The sequence below is a fragment of the Bison bison genome, unplaced genomic scaffold (genome assembly GCF_000754665.1).
Source record: "Bison bison bison isolate TAMUID 2011002044 unplaced genomic scaffold, Bison_UMD1.0 scf7180017864475, whole genome shotgun sequence".
Classification (NCBI taxonomy): domain Eukaryota; kingdom Metazoa; phylum Chordata; class Mammalia; order Artiodactyla; family Bovidae; genus Bison; species Bison bison.
Window position 1 is genome coordinate 3,443,917 of NW_011495036.1, and position 11,837 is coordinate 3,455,753.

At 46.6% G+C, this 11,837-nt stretch overlaps 1 pseudogene across 1 annotated transcript; it reads left to right on the forward strand.

Annotated features, from left to right (window-relative positions):
* Positions 1 to 401: 401 nt before the first annotated feature.
* On the forward strand, positions 402 to 968 carry LOC105004430 (annotated as a pseudogene). The gene has a single exon (XR_827216.1). The product of XR_827216.1 is annotated as a 40S ribosomal protein S16 pseudogene (transcript).
* Positions 969 to 11,837: the final 10,869 nt, after the last annotated feature.

Genomic DNA, 11,837 nt, shown 5'->3' on the forward strand with positions numbered 1-11,837 from the left:
TGGGCGGTGAGGCTCCGCTTTCTCCTCTGCGGACCGAGCGCAGCCGTGCCTGGGGTGTCCAGCACGGTCCAGCACCGATGCCCGCCACTGGGGGCTGGAGCAACCACACTTGCTTCAGCCTGGTTTCCAGCCTTTACTTCCTCCTCCCCTGCCCCCGGCTGCGAACGCAGACTCTCCACCCCGAGTCAGCCCCACCCAATCCCAGGCTCTGGAGCAAGGTTAGAAACACCCAGTGGGCTCGCTGCCCCTTCCCCCAGCTCCCCGTGGGCACTTGGCATGCGCACATTGGCACAATCCTCCACGCTGACTCAGTCTGCTGTTCAAAGAACGCGGTTGTAGCAGTTTTGGGGTCTAAAGCTAAATGACGTCTCACCTTCGGTTACTAAAGCACAGCAAGCACTTTTCCGGTTGGGGCGCCGCGCAGTGAGGATCTCGTCTCTGCGCCTTCAGCCATGCCGTCCAAGGGCCCTCTGCAGTCGGTGCAAGTCTTCGGACGTAAGAAGACGGCCACAGCCGTGGCGCACTGCACACGAGGTAACGGCCTCATCAAGGTGAACGGACGACCCCTGGAGATGATCGAACCGCGCACGCTGCAATACAAGCTACTGGAACCTGTTCTGCTCCTGGGCAAGGAGCGATTTGCTGTGGACATCCGCGTCCGAGTGAAGGGTGGTGGTCACGTCGCCCAGATTTACGCCATCCGCCAGTCCATCTCCAAAGCCTTGGTGGCCTATTACCAGAAATATGTGGATGAGGCTTCCAAGAAGGAGATCAAAGACATCCTCATCCAGTATGACCGGACCCTGCTGGTAGCCGATCCCCGTCGCTGCGAATCCAAGAAGTCTGGAGGTCCTGGTGCCCGTGCCCGCTACCAGAAATCCTACCGATAAGCCCGTCATGAAGCCCAGCGTTTCCCTTTACAGCACCTTTATAATAAATGTTGTGGGATTTAAAAAAAAAAAAAAAAAGCACAGCAAGCTACCTAAAGAAGATGTGGGGGATATCTACAATGGAATATTATTCATCTATTAAAAAAGAAAAAAACAACGCCATCGCAGCGGCATGGATGGATCCAGGGATAGTCATACTGAGTCAGGTAAGTCAGACACAGAAAGACAAATATCATAGGATATCGCTTATGTGTGGAATCTTAAAAAAAAAATGAACTTATTTATAAAACAGTAGAGTCACAGATATGAAAAACAAACTTATGGTTACCAGGGGATAAGGGGAAATGGATAAATTGGACGATTGGGACTGAGATACACACACAGCTATACCCTGGTGGCTTAGTGGTAAAGAATCTGCCTGCAAAGCTGGAGACCCAGGTTCAATCCCTGGGTCTGGAAGAGCCCCTGGAGAAGGGCATGGCAACCCACTCCAGTATTCTTGCCTGGAGAATCCCATGGGCAGAGGAGCCTGGAGGGGCACAGTCCATGGGGTCTCAAAGAGTCAGGCACGACTGGAGCGACTGAGCACTCACACACATGCGCATGCATAAAATAGATAACTAGTAAGGACCTACTGAATAGCACAGGGAGCTCTACTCATTACTCTCTGATGACCTCTATGGGAAAAGAATCTAAGGAAGAGGATGTGTATGTGCGTAACTGATTCACCCTGGTGTACACCTGAAACTAACACAGTGTTGTAAACCAACTATACTCTCATAAGAATTATACAAAAATAAAATAAAATTAATTAAGCATAGCAAGCTATGAAGGAAAACATACACAGATAGTGGAAGGACATCCGCTTTGTCATTTGTCTAGACGGGGCCCTGGCGTCATTCTGGGAAAGGCCCTGCCTGCTTTCACCACGTGCTTCAAAGGGGCCCCAATCTTCCTGCAGAACCGTCCGGCCCCGCCTCCGCTGGTCGATCCAGGGAGGGTGCGGGCCACAGGGCTCCGCACTTCCGGCCCCGGGTTCCCAGGCCGGGCCTGGAGCCGCCGTCTCCGGATCCCAGGAGGGGCCGTGTTTGCCGCCGTGGGGAGGAAGGCTGCGAGAGGGAAGGAAGCCGCCCGGAGAGGAGAAGCATACTGTCAGCTTCCTGGTTCCCGAAGTCCAGACCCCGAGCCTGTCCCGGGGCTGGTCTCATCCTACCTACCTGCAGGCTCCCTTTGATCTTGTGAGCCGAAACTTACTCATTTTTAATGCTAATTTGAATTAGGATCTCAAGATCAGTGATCAAAGAAGTCTTGCCTGATCCATTAATAAAAACTCTTCACATAGCAACCTGCTAATTTAAGTCCAAGAGTAGCAGATCTGTCTGGCCATCGCAATAATGACCACGGCAATTCCATGATCACTTCTGCTATAGTACAGATGGACCCTGTCTTGATTTCCCTGGATTTCTCCTTTAAATTATCGTTGATTTAAATGTTGTGTGAGTTTCGGGTTTACTGCAAAGCAGTTCAGATATATACTGAACAAATTTATATATATATTTTTCAGATCCTTTTCCATTAATTCTTTGAGTTTTCTTAGAGCCACTTTTTCTAATCAAACAGACAGGAAGGCGTTGTCACAGGGTGTCACATGGACTCAAACGCCTGCCATGAAAATTAGACATTCAGTGATCTCTCCAAAGCATCCACCCAGCGAGACACGGGGGAGGGCTTTGCTTCCTAAGGCGAGTCTTCAACTCTAAGGGTTCAGGGAACACCTCGTGACAATAAGGCTCTTGCAAAGAATTGCCTAACGAGAGGAATTTCCTATTTATCTTGCTTAAATAACTTTGGGAGAACATGTGAGCCCCCCTCCATTTGGGGGAATGAGAAGATGCATGGAGCAGAGGTAGCCTGCCAGCACTGAGCTGGCTCTAGGAAAATCTGTGTAAATAGCCCAGTTAAAATTATAACATTCTTCCTAGAATTTTGTGAGCTGTAAACCATGCTCTGCCGATTCATTTTAAGGATGGCAAACCCAACTGTGAGAGTGGCCAAGAAACTTTTTGCAGTTGATTGGAATTCAAAAATTCCAGCAAGGAGATGGATGTTTGGTTTTATAATTATCAGACTACCCAGAGTCCCAATTTTGACTCTTTTTTTTTTTTTTTTTCTTAGCTTTGAGATTTAAATTTCCATCTGTAAAGAATGGGTGGATTGGTGTGTGTTCTTTTTTTTTTTTTTTAACAGTCTTAGCCTTAGGCATAAAGTCAAATGTCTTCTCATTTTAGCTTCAATGTCATCTCGATCGATTCATTTATCCCACAGACATGCACTGAGGATTATTGTGTGGAAAAGTGCCGTGAGGGGAGGATGCATCAGACAGAAAGGCGTCCCTCCTGGCCAGGCGGGACCTACAGGGAGCCTGGCGCAAATTCTTGGGGAGGCCAGGAGAGGGCGCCCTCGCCTCCTTCCGGGAGGGCTCAGGGATTCCTGGAAGCCATGACCTCTGGCTGCAGGCCTTGAGACCTGGACACCGGTGTGCAGAGGCAGGTCTTTCAGGACGGGGAGGTTCCAGTTGCTTTTCAAAAGTGAGCTGAGGCTGAAAGCACGAGGATTCGTTGGGAGTCCAAGTGACAAGGACACAGGCTCCACAGCCCTGCCCCATGAGGGCCATGCCTTTCTCACCCCCAGAGGAACCAGGAGGTTCCCTCCCACAGCGATGAACTCCAGGCCCAGGGACCCGCAGACACAGCACAGGACAAGGGCCAGACCCTCACCTGGGCTTCCCAGGCCGTACAGTAGTAAAGAATCCACCTGTCAATGCAGGAGATCAGGTTCCTTTCCCAAGTGTGGGAAGATCCCTGGAGAAAGGAATGGCTACCCAACTCCAGTATTCTTGTCTGGAGAATTCCATGGACAGAGGAGCCTGGCAGGCTACAGTCCATGGGGCCTCAAAGATCAGGCAAGACTGAGAAACTGAGCACACATGCACGCCTGCGACCCTCAACTAGCCTGAAAGGATGTGGGGTTAAATAAAGCCCACCTCCTGAACCCACTTTGTAGAGGACGGGTCCTCTTCTGGACCCCTGCCCCCTCCCACCTCCTCCCCTCTCCCAGTCCCCTGCCCGCTCCAGCCCCCGTCTTCCCCCCACCCCAGCTCACTGTCCCATCCTGTCCCTCTCCTGCCCCCTCGGCCCCCACAGCAAGCAGCAGCTGGCACGTGCCCTCTGGAATACTTTCCTAGAACCGCTGTGACAGAGCACCACGAACAGGAGGCTTAAAACAAGAGAGAGGTCTCATCTCTCAGTTCTAGAGGCTGAACGTGCAAAATCAAGGTGTCAGCAGGGCCATGCAGCCTCTGAAACCCCTGGGAGAGGGACCCCCTTTCTTCCTTCAGCTGATGGTGCCCCAGGCAGTCCTCACCCAACCTCTGTCTCTGCGTCACAGGGCTTCTCCCCGTGTGCCTCTGTCTTCTTACAAGGACGCTCGTCAGACCGGATCAGCGTCCCCCGACTCTTCTGTGACCTCATCTTCACCAATTACATCTGCAACAGGCCTGGTTCCTAATGAGGTCAAAGCCGGGCACTGAAGAATTGATGCTTTGGGGCTGTGGTGTTGGAGAAGACTCTTGAGAGTCCCTTGGCCTGCAAGGAGATCCAACCAGTCCATCCTAAAGGAGATTAGTCCTGAATATTCTTTAGAAGGACTGATGCTGAAGCTGAAACTCCAATAGTTTGGCCATCTGTTAGGAAGAGCTGACTCATTAGGAAAGACCCTGATGCTGGGAAAGATTGAAGGCAGAAGGAGAAGGGGACGACAGAGGATTAGATGGTTGGATGGCATCTCTGACTCGATGGACATGAATTTGAGCAAGCTCCAGGAGTTGGTGATGGACAGGGAGGCCTGGCATGCTGCAGTCCGTGGGGTCACAAAGAGTCAGACACGACTGAGAGACTGAACTGAACTGAGCCCTGTTTCCTAATAAGGTCACCTCTGAAGCCCAGGGGGTTAGGACTTGGACGAACCATTTTTGGGAAAGACAGTTCAACCCATTACACTCTCCCCACAGAAAACCAGAAATTTCCTCCAGAAAGAAAAACTCACTGGACAAAGAGAAAAAGGTGAGAAGATGCTGATACATAGGAGGTCCTGCAGAAAAATAGGTAGGTCTTCACCCCACTGTGGAAAGCATCATTCAGCAAGCCCCATCCTGAACACTGATGAACTAAATTCAACTTACAGGAGAGAGAAACAACGTAGGAAGCAGAGAAAACTCTTCTACAGAGTAAGGATGGATATTCATAGCAGCTCCCGGAGAGAGAGTGCAACCATGAAACAAGGAAAGGATGCTACGTCTTAAATGAGAATATTTAGTGGATAAGAAAGCGTTTATCAGTAGTAGGTAAAAATAACATAGCAAATGTAACTCATATGTAGATTCTAAGAAAGCCCAGACACTGAGTGTTGGGAGAGATGGGGAGATGTTGGCAAGAATTCAGTTATAAGTTAAATATGTTCTGGGGGCTCTAATGAACAACCTGGTGATAATAGTTAATAAAACTGTTTTGGACACTTGAAATTTGCTGAGAGAACAGATCTTAAGTGTCCTCACCACACACACACACACACAAAAAAGGAACTGTGTGAGGTCATGGATGTGTTAATTAGCTTAATCGTGGTAATATGCAAAAAATATATATATATATTATAGGAAAACTAAAAAATTCAATAGAACTCAGCCAGTATCAGGAAAGACAAGAAAATTACAGGCTCACCCAAGAGGTCCAAAATCTGAGAAACAGAAGTACAGAATGAAAGAACAGAAAACAATATGGATGAAATTAGCAAATAAATAATACAAAAATAAATAAATAAATCCCAGAATTGGAGGGTCTGAGTTTCTGGACAATAAATGAAACAAAGAATGAAAAGGGATCTCTGCCAAGGCACATCTCTGCCACATTTCACAAAGCACTGCAAACAAAGAAAAGAGTCTAAAAACTTACAAAAAATCAAAAATAGAAAAAGGGGATTGAAGGTTTAAACAAAGAATTAGGAAGAACTATTAGACGTTCTCAAAAGCTGTACAGAAAACAAGGAGACCATGGAGCCATGCCTTCAAAAGTCTGTTAAAAATAAATATTTCCATCCTAAAATGCCACATCCAACCACCTATTAATCAAAGGGGCCACAGAGGATGAGGTGGTCAGATGGCATCCTCAACTCAAAGGACAAGAGTTTGAACAAACTCCAAGAGACCGTGAAGGACGGGGAAGCCTGGTGTGCTGCAGTCCATGAGGTCAAAAAGAGTCAGACTGAGAGGCTGAACGGTAACGAAGGGCAGAGTAAGGACACCGTTAGGCGAGATTTCAGAAAATTATTTTCCAGTACCTTTTCTCAGGAGACTACTAAAGGATGTGCTCCACCAAAATGAGAAGGAAAACCAGAAAGTGGAAAACAAGGGCTCTGAGAGACGGGAATCTAACAGAAGAAGCAGGAAAAGGGCATTTCCAGGTGTGAGTGCTTAGTCGTTCAGTCGTCTCCGACTCTTTGTGACCCCATGGACCATAGCCCACCAGGCTCCTCTGTCCATGGGATTCCTCGGGCAAGAATACTGGAGTGGGCTGCCATGCCTTCCTCCAGGGGGGTCTTCATGACCCAGGGATCAATCCCGTGTCTCTTAGTCTCCTGCATTGCAGGCAGGTTCTTTACCACTAGTGCCGCCTGGGAAGCAGGTAGATGATATAAAACAACCACCTGTGCAGAGCCTGGCAATCAATGAGCCAGGACCAAAACAAGAGGGGTAGGAGTCCAAAAGGGGGGTTCTCAGGAACTTCGGAAGCTGATAATAGATACATGTTGTGCTTGATGACTGTCGAAAGAGGCTTGGGGAAGAAATATGCATAGGTACAGAGACTAGCACCGCAAAGAAGACATCATTAGTAATTCTCCTAAAAATGCAAACACGGAAGAACTGTTTAAGCCAAACACATAATAAAGTTATCAATAGGAAGAAGTCAGAAGATACTTGTGGCTGAAAAAGCTGAGAATAACAGTGTAAGTATTCCACATAGACGGAGACAAACATCCAAAGAAAGGAAAAAAGAGCTCAGATGGTTTCAAAAAGGGTACGACAGAGAGTTTCTGGGTTTAGTTTATTTTTTTAATTGTCCCTTTTTAAAAAAAAGGAAAGAAAAACAAAATCAGAAAGAAAATCAAATAACTTAGCTATGGGCTTAATACTTGGTTTCCAAAATTTCTGAAGATGATTAAAGGATAGAAAACTCTGAGAGGGGTTCCTAACAACCGCATCGAGTTATGTGTCCCCAAGTACTAATTTTTGATTTGGAGAAGTGGATTTTTTGGCTCAAAGTTTAAAACTTTGAGGCATAAATGTATATATACACTTGCATTATTGAAAAAAAGAAGTGTTGACATGCTTTCTTAAAATCCAAATCTCAATTCCCTTCAGCACAGCCTTAGCAGGTTATTGTATTAACCTGAACTTAACCAAAGGACATTTCACTGTGTCTTGATGTCTCAGCATTAAGGATTTGCACTCTAGGAGGCAGGAGCAAGGGGAATGTTCAACTGAAGCTTTTCTCTCATCTATTTTTCTACAACTGAGTCTCTGCCATGATTAAAACAGACCCTGTTTTGTCAAGCAGAGTCCAATCTCTTCACAAACCAGTAGCAAACCCCCTCCTTGGTGATCTGAAGGGGAGGGTTATGGCGTGGCGTGGAACACTCCTTATGGAGCACAGTTGCACGCCAGAAAGAACAGTGCTGTTTACAAGTCGTGTCTGAGATTTACACGGACTGAGACGTTTTAGCTGTGCCATACCATTTTGCCTTCAAAAAGTGCTTTTAGTCTTTCCTCTAAGACAAAAGGCTTATTTAGGGAAGGGTTCCGAATCCTTCTAAACATTTCTATAAATATCTGGTTTCCATTAATTCTAAATGAACTGCCGTTTCTGTGTTCCAAGGAATTTTTCCCGCTTGGAAAAGAAGGTCAAAGGATAATTTTTAAAGATGTTCCCCAAATGTACCTTGTTTTGTCAGTGAAATTCACTGTAGCTTCTGTGTTTCAAAATATTTGAAACAACACACATAAAACGGCTGTTAAAGAATGCAACATGTGATCCTCTCGGCTACATCTGCATTGTGTCATTCTTTTTTTTTTTAATTTTATTTTATTTTTAAACTTTACATAATTGTATTAGTTTTGCCAAATATCAAAATGAATCCGCCACAGGTATACACGCGTTCCCCATCCTGAACCCTCCTCCCTCTTCCCTCCCCATACCATCCCTCTGGGTCGTCCCAGTGCACCAGCCCCAAGCATCCAGTATCGTGCATCGAACCTGGACTGGCAACTCGTTTCATACATGATATTATACATGTTTCAATGCCATTCTCCCAAATCTTCCCACCCTCTCCCTCTCCCACAGAGTCCATAAGACTGTCATTCTTTAATTCAGCAAACACTTAGCAAGCAGCAGGCATTGCATTAATGTAAGGATTCCATCTAATGAATAACCCACTCCACCATGCAAAGTCTATCTGAAATTCCCAGTACTCTCTGCTTTTCCCTTGTTTACAAGAAAAAGAGGAAAGTGTGCTGTTGTGGTAGAGTATATTGTTGCTCCCCTAATAGCCACCCTCTTCCCCCAGAAGGTTATGCATTCCCTCCATTAGTTATTGATTTACAGCATCCAACTTTGTGCACGGGCTTCCCTGGTGGCTCAGCTGGTAAAGAATCCGCCTGCAACATGGGAGACCTGGGTTCAATCCCTGGGCTGGGATGATCCCCTGGAGAAGCGAAAGGTTGTGCAGATTCTAATTCTCATCCCGCTGTCAAGCTAGACCGAGTGACTTGCTCAGGGCAGTGGAGTGTGTGAGAACACGATATGGAAGACATGCCTTCCAGTCTCTACAGTCCTGTGACTCTGTCTCCATCTGCCACAAAACCAGCGTGTCCAAGACAGGGGCTGCTTCTCCAAGCTAGAGGACGCAGGGACTTTTAGAGCCAACCCATAGCCAGTTTATGCAACATGATGAAAAGATAAGCATTCAGGGTTAGAAGCCGTGAGATTTAGGGACTGTTTGTTATCACAGCAGAGCTGACTAATAGACGAGCATAGAAGTCTGATTGCAACCACTACGCACTGCAAAGATGGCGGAAGACAGTCTGTGCCTTCTCTTTGCCTTAAACATGTCCAATTTTATGTCCTTGGCCTGGTTCATCACCATATGCTTAGCTCTTGGGTTTCTGTTGGGAGGCCCAGGCTCTGAACAATGGAGCCCAAGGTCGGTAAACCTCATCTGCCGTACGGTCTGAGTGACTTGCAGGGAGGTCTGCATCCTCGGGTGATAATGACCAGCATCAAGCAGACCCAATGCCAAGAGCATCACATGCTCTGGCCACCCTAACCTCACCAAGACCCCATAAGATGTTACTGTCATAATTGTCATCTACAGATGAGAAAACTGAAGCTTGGAACCATTAAGACATTTCTCCAAGTTCACCCTTCTTAATCAACGGCAGACAGAAATTTGAACCCAGGCAATTGGTCCCTGCACATTCTTCCAAGGAGGGAGATGAAGAAAGACATCACCTGGACTCAGAGTTTAGTTCTAAAGGCACATGGAGGTCAGATAGGCTCAGACAGAGTCCCACAACCCTAACCCCTATTTTGCTTCTTTCTCCGTTCATAGCTTTTTCTCAAAACTTCTTACTTCTCCCTCCTCTTAAAACATCTTGATGTCTGCTGAGATTAGTTCTGCAACGGAGCTGGCAGAAAATCAAGCTTCCTCAATTCCTAGCATGCAAACAAATGCACTGCCAAGCAAAACCACTTCTCACAATTTAATTGGATGTTGTCAGTCAGCAAAGGAGACAAATCCTTGCTCTCAACTCGCTCTTCAGTTTAATCCCAAGAGTCTGTTCAACAGAAAAAGGAAAAAAACCTCACCTCATGTCAAAATGTGTCAGTCCAAAGGCTTCCCTGGTGGGTCAGAGGCAAAGAATCTGTCCGCCAATGCAGGAGACACGTGTTTGATCCCTGGTCTGGGAAGGCCCCACAAGCTGCGGAGCAACTAAAGCCTGGCACCATACCTACTGAACCCCTGGAGCCCGTGCTCTGCAGAAAGAGGAGCCACCGCAGTGAGAAGCCTGAGCAGCACAACCAAGAGGAGCCCCCCTCACCCCAGCTGGAGGAAAGCCCCACAGCACCGAAGACCCAGCACTGCCAAACCTAAAGAAGTGAATTCTTCTGGAAAATGTGTCAGTCCATAGAACTAGGGGCGCTGAGAATGGACGATCTCCTGAAAGAGCGTCTAATACAAAGTATTTTACTGATGAGGAAACTGAGGCAGTAAAAGGCTTGTCAGGCCACGGGAAGACCTGGCTGCAGAGCTGGAGCGGGGACTCAGCCTCCCAGTTCCCCAGCCCTGCGAGTCACAGGGCCCGTCTTGATGACCTTCTCGTTTTCCTGCAGGTCTCCCTGTGGGCTGCTACATTCTCTCACCCTTCACCGCAAGCTTCCTGAAAAGAACACTGAGTTTTTCTCTATTCTGCCTATCTTTAGCCTCCAAATGGAGACAGCTTTTCCCTGCTTAAATCTTTGTCAGAAGATACACTGTGATGAGATTTTTCTTTCACGAAACAACCCAACCCTGGTTTTTCCCTTGAGTCATCCACAGCACCTAAGTGACTCTGAGTCACAACCCTCACAGGGAAGAAGAATTTCCTTTGCCTTCCTTCCTAGCTTTCTAGCCCTGGGTTCCTACCCAAAATTAAGGCATTTGACGTTTTTAAGGAAAAAAACAGCTTTTAAGAAAAATTACTTGAGGTCACAATTATTCAAGATAATGAGCATGTAGGTAGCCCAAGTTTAATGTACAAAAATTAAAAGTGGAATAAGTACAGGGTTGGGGGCAAAATTCTCTTCTTCCATTAGCCCAAAATAACTGTGAGATTGTCCCAAACTTGGCACGAATTTTCAGCATAGACTGCTGAATAGCTCCACTGGACTCTGGGGGTTGTCAGTACCCTTAATTCACCCATGTCCCAAGACAGAAGCACCCAACAAGGCAAGCTTGGCCCCATGGTCCCACTGAAGCTCATAAGCTCTGCTCCGTCAGCTCTGACTGCTCTCCCCATTCCTGTCTCCATGGTACCTGGCTTTTCTTTTTTTAATTGGAGGATAATTGTTTACAGTATTGTGTTGGCTTCTGCCATACAACAACATGAACCAGCCATAAGCATACGTATGTCCCCTCCCTTTTGACCCTCCCTCCCACCCCCCAGCTCACCCTACCCATCTTAGTCATCACAGGGCACTAGGCTGAGCTCGCTGTGTTATGCAGCACCTTCCCATTAACTGTCTGGTGTACATATGGTAATGTACCCTGACTTTCTTAACTGCTCTTCTAGTACCAGCCAGTGATCATCCCCTGGGTGTAAGAAGGCAGGGATATCAAAAATATATATATTCGTAAAGAAAGGACGATCATCAGAGAAACAATAAATGTGTAAGCAAAACAAAACAATTTTTCTCATTCTTAATATAATAGTTAACTGCTCAAAGTAATAATAAAAACATTTGGTGATTATAGCTTATGGATATAATTAAATAACAGCAATGTTGTAAGGGATTGAGGAGAGAAATTGGGAATACTCTGTTGTAAGATATCTTCACTGTCTGTGGAACGATAGAGTAGTGCTTGAAAGTGGACTCCGATGATTTGTAAATGTGTATAGTGAAGTCTAGAAAAGCCATTAAGTACTTTTTAAAATGTATAATGATATCCCTGGTGGCTCAGACAGTACAGCCTCTGCCTGCAATGTGGGAGACCTGCGTTCAATCCCTGGGTCGGGAAGATCCCCTGGAGAAGGAAATGGCAACCCACTCTAGTACCCTTGCCTGGAAAATCCCATGGACA